Source organism: Miscanthus floridulus, chromosome 9, assembly GCF_019320115.1.
Source record: "Miscanthus floridulus cultivar M001 chromosome 9, ASM1932011v1, whole genome shotgun sequence".
Classification (NCBI taxonomy): domain Eukaryota; kingdom Viridiplantae; phylum Streptophyta; class Magnoliopsida; order Poales; family Poaceae; genus Miscanthus; species Miscanthus floridulus.
The window spans coordinates 87,237,729-87,242,795 of NC_089588.1; the positions used below are offsets into that span (position 1 = coordinate 87,237,729).

Here is a 5,067-nt window from a genome sequence, read left to right on the forward strand (position 1 = left end):
TAAATGACACCTAAGCAACAAGTAGGCATTTAAAAAGGTTGTGCCCATACTAAAGTCTACTTTCAAACTATTTGGATCAACTCAAGACGCTATAGATGTTGTGACATTAAAAGTAAAACATGTACGACGGGGAAACAAAACTGAAAAATAAAAAACTACTTAAATTTAAATGGGAGAATATTACAATTCTTATAATGCTATCGGTCGAACCCACTACTTATCTCAACTCTACAATCATATAAAGTGGTGTAGAATTTGAATTTTTTGGTTATTAAGAAAGCCGATCATATTACAACTCATTTTCACATGATTTTGCTTCCTATATACTCAAAATCCAAGTGAAAACATTTCTCCGTTTCGAATCTAACAAAAAACCTTGCAAAGAAATCAATTCCCTTTGCTTATTTCGAGCACTGAGAAAAGAATAAATTATCTTATCTTTTTAACTCAGTCGCAATCCCACCTCTAACATTTATTCTTGTATAACAACAATCCTACCTTGAATTTCAAATGAAATATTCTTCATCCACATACTTTTCTGATATACTAGATCAACCAACCTAACTTGGTTATTTAAATAAAAAAGATATGATAAATACCAGCAGGCATGGTCGCCAAAAAAAAGTAGATAAATCAAATAAGTAATCGTCATACAAAAAATTGACTAATGACCTATACTTTAAGAACACTATTTGAAGCAATTTTTAAAAACTGCCTTCATAACAGAGTTAGATGATATGGAAACCACATCCAAGGTGTTTTCAAGGAGATATCTAGAATAGGACCAACCATCATCATGATCATTTTACATATAACATATGAAATTCACAGAGAGTTTGACAATTAAAAATCAGCCATATATGCTCTCCAACTTCTTGACCATGCATCCATCATACTCTGGCCATGTAACAAGCTGACTCAGGGTGCCACAAACAATAGTAACCTGCAATGCCAGAAAAAGAAAAATAATCTAAGAATGTGGCTATACTATGTTTGGAAAATGATATAGGATCTAAAACCAAGACAATTTCGATATATGTTGCATCAGACTTATTTTGAATAATTATGTTAATATAGTTGCAATGACTGACCTGAATTGAAGCTAGAGTCTGTATCAACACTGGAAAATTGCCTCTAATGCTTCTTTTGTCCAGCCATATGCCCATTCAAACCTATAATAAAGAAACATGGTTAAGGATCAAATAACCTACAAATTGTAAGTTCTCATGTACATACTTGGCCTGCACGAAACCTCTATACCTACTACATATGGAGAAGCCATTCCAGAACCAATCTTACAAGCAGTTATGTTCTGGTCTGGTCTCCTACATGGTTGTTCCATAGGTGGTATACTGTGCGGACCTCTATCCTACAAGGATGTTGCAAGTTGTGCAGGTCAGTCTGCTTCCTATTTCTTTAACTAGCAATTGATACACAAGATTTCATAGCCAAGCAAAGGTTGAATTAGTTTCGTTTACCAGCCTGCTAGACATTCACACCTTCCTAGCAAGAGAATTTAATTGCATTGAACTACTAAAGTGCATTATTAAATTAAGCTATGAACTTAGCTACACATTTGAGATTAGCATGTACTTGGTCTCTTAGAAACAAGATAGCACATAAGGGTAGTTCTGAACTTACTAAATTGTAGAGTAGCTTCTGAATTTAGCATAGTTTTGTCAGAAGTAGAGCATGCCATGGTCTGCAGCTAAGCAACAACAGATCGTAACACTAACAAATCAATCAGTTCGAGATCAAGATTTGTCAGCTACACAATTTTCACACAACAAATTATTCAGAGCAATTTTTACCAAAATAATTATTCAGAGTAAGCAATCATCATCAAAGGAAGTAATTGTAAATTAAGGGCACAAGGTCTCTTTGTAGTCTTGTACAGTCCAGAAATGAATCAACGTAAGCCATTAGCCTAATTCGGTATTAGTAAGCTACTGTGTCTATTTATGTAGCATGAACTATGTATCAGTTTGGGAAAAAAACTCTGTACCTTTTCCAAGAAAAATAGCAAGGTTGTGTTACACTACAAAAAATGTTTATGCATCAGATGCGTTGTCTGAACTAAAGAGGTCTATTGTACTAACAAAGTTAAATAGCGAAGTAGCTGCTACAGCATAAGGTATAGGCAGCACAAAGTGAAATAACATTATGTGAATGTGAATGATGTGTCATGGTGATGTTGGCAATGACCAGGCTGCTGCTAACACATAAATCCTCTGAATGTGCTTGGAGTTTTGCTATATCTAGTTTATCTGAAAGGATATAGAACTATGCTCCCAGACTATCATGTTTTATGTTTTGCCTCATGCTTGCTATTTTGCGAACTGATGTTTGCAACTAACTTTAATGTGACTATCTACCTTATAAAAAAATTATATATCCCCCCTAAACCCAAATGTACCTTGATGAGCAGATGAAAGGCGAGTGCACAGTAGTTCAACACCTGTTAAAAGGAGTGTAGTAGCACGGCAGATTGGCAGGTAATACCAGCAGCTCTTTAAACCTGAAAGACAGATAAAAGGGAACATGTTAGAACCAATTATCGCAAGAAGATACTAAAGCACCATTTGTCAAAAATTTGTCGATCTTTACCTAGAATATGTATTAATAAGATATTATTCATCCTGGGAAGGGTGCAGACTCATTGATCCAATCTAAACTGTATGTGTTGAAAATATTGTGCAGGGAGACGTGCCACTGTGCCAGTGTAGACTAAATTTGACACTGCATCTATTAACAAGTAAAATTGGAGAATAAAAATAAGTCAGCAGGTCTAAACTAACGAGAAAATAAGAATCCATACACCAAAACACCTAAACTAACGAGAAAGTCAGAATCTTTGACCTAGTCTTCCATGCTTCATACAAATGCTTTTAATTCTAATGAGGACACGGTAACTAACAAAACTCCAAATAGATCAAAAGGCTAGTATCTACAGGGTTAGTTAGTTGTAGTGTACCTTGTGTGCATTTCCTCGAGCAGTTGTTGGGTGTCGTCAATGTAAATGTTGCCCGAAGCTGCCGATGCCCTGTCCGGCCACCTTGCCGCAGGCGCAGGGTGACTAGCCGGCCACGCCTGCTAGCACCCCAGGACGGGACATTGCTAATCTGGAGGAGCCGCAGTAGAACAAAAACTCACCGTTGCTTGTCAAGCCTTCACGCCATGGGCAGGACCTCGAATCAGAATTGGTGGAACTACCGTGCGCTTGACCGTGACAGCAGGAGATGCCGCGTCTGGAGTAGCCGCAGCCTGTACGCCGTAGCCGATCGAGGCGCCGCCGGGCGGGTGGGGTTTGGGTGTCACGAGTCGAGGACTATACGTTCATGAGACTTTTCCCTACGTGCCCTTATAAAAGATCGTAATCCCCTCTGTGCCCCTGGAAAAATTCAGCGGTCTTCAATGCCACTACTTCAACTTTTTCGGGTCCTCCATGCCACTTCCGTCAGTTCAGGCTCTAACGCCGTCAAACTACAGGTGTGAAAAGACGAAAATGCCCTTAAGTTCAAATATGTTATTAATTTTTTTTGAGCATCTTAACGACTTCAAATGAAAAAACTCAAAACTAGAAAGTTGTAGATCTCGTCGAGATCTATAATTTTCATATAAAAATTATTTTCATTTAATTTCGCAAAAAAAATATGATTTGATATGATTAATATATCTTAGAAAAATCATCATAGTTTTTTTGTGAAATTAAATGAAAATAATTTTTATATGAAAATTACAGATCTCGACGAGATCTACAACTTTCTAGTTTTGAGTTTTTTCATTTGAAGTCGTTAAGATGCTCAAAAAAAATTAATAACATATTTGAACTTAAGGGTATTTTCGTCTTTTCACACCAGCAGTTTGACGGCGTTAGAGCCTGAACTAACGGAAGTGGCATGGAGGACCCGAAAAAGTTGAAGTAGTGGCGCTGAAGACCGCTGAATTTTTCCAGGGGCACAGAGGGGATTACGATCTTTTATAAGGGCACACAGGGAAAAGTCTCTACGTTCATAGTGTCGCGGATTCTTGAGAATTTTTTATGCGGCAACTAGAGAAGTGAATGGGATTGGGCTTTAGGACCAGGCGGGGACGGGAATAGGGGGTGGGCGCAGTTGCACGCGCAGCGGTGCAGGATGCTTTTCGTTTTCACGCGCGCGTGGTGGCGCGCGCTGGCAGGCCGGCAGGCCGGCGGGGAGGGGCCTCAAAATTTTGCTGCTCATCTCACACGGACGAAGGATGAGGTTTCACTTTCGGATCTGAATAAAATTCGGGTATCTGAATCTTAAAAAAGCACATTTTTACCAGATTTTTATTTCTTTTCATGAAGAAACGTATGAATTTTTCTATAGAAATTTACATGTGATCTTGAAATTTATTTGTGTATTCATATGTAGTTTCTTGTAATTTAAAAATCTTTTTGTAGTAAATGCGCACTTGAAACTTTGATTAATTTCAACAAATTGGCAGCAATATATTTCAAATCAGCATATGTTTTCACAAACTTGCTAACAAGAAAAGAGATGTGTCGGTGTTTCGAGGAAGCACCGGCTAGTAAATTTATATATTGCGCGTCTGACCCGGATGGTGTGCTAAGAGGACACAAAGATTATATTGGTTCGGGCCGAATGTCCCTACGTCCAGTTTTGAGCTACTCGTGTTAATAGCACTGAGTTTGTAGTAGGGGGTTACAAACTGGCGAGAGAGGGAGGTGGCTCCCAAGTCTTTAGTGTGGTGCGGTGTGTTTGTTCGATGAATCGATGTGTAATTAGTCGATCACCGAGTAGAACGTCATGCTTTCCCTTTTATAGGTCAAGGAAAAGCAGAGATTATCATCGAAGGGAAGAGGAGAAAAAGAAAGAGAAATAAGGCTTTCGGAGGTGCACCGTCCTCCTCTTTGCGTGGGTTCCGTTGACCCTATAGATCGTGGTGGTAGCGACGTCGTACCGGGATCCTATTGGCCGCTGCAGTTTACGTGCGAGCGTCGCGCACGCCTTTCTTGTCTTCTGTTCCATCTGAGCAGACGGAATGGTCAAAGGGTCCCCTGACAGAAGCTGTGCGGGGGGT

At 39.1% G+C, this 5,067-nt stretch overlaps 1 long non-coding RNA gene across 3 annotated transcripts; it reads right to left on the reverse strand.

The window, feature by feature from the left end:
- Positions 1–686: 686 nt before the first annotated feature.
- Positions 687–3,332, reverse strand: LOC136482323 (uncharacterized). Of its 3 annotated transcripts, none has more exons than XR_010765035.1 (5): positions 2,975–3,332; positions 2,417–2,518; positions 1,642–1,702; positions 1,092–1,172; positions 687–943 (listed from the first exon to the last, which is right to left on the reverse strand). It is a non-coding gene; the product is annotated as an uncharacterized lncRNA (long non-coding RNA). The 3 variants fall into 3 exon arrangements; XR_010765034.1 differs by having other exon boundaries at positions 1,642–1,731; XR_010765033.1 differs by having other exon boundaries at positions 1,642–2,518.
- Positions 3,333–5,067: the final 1,735 nt, after the last annotated feature.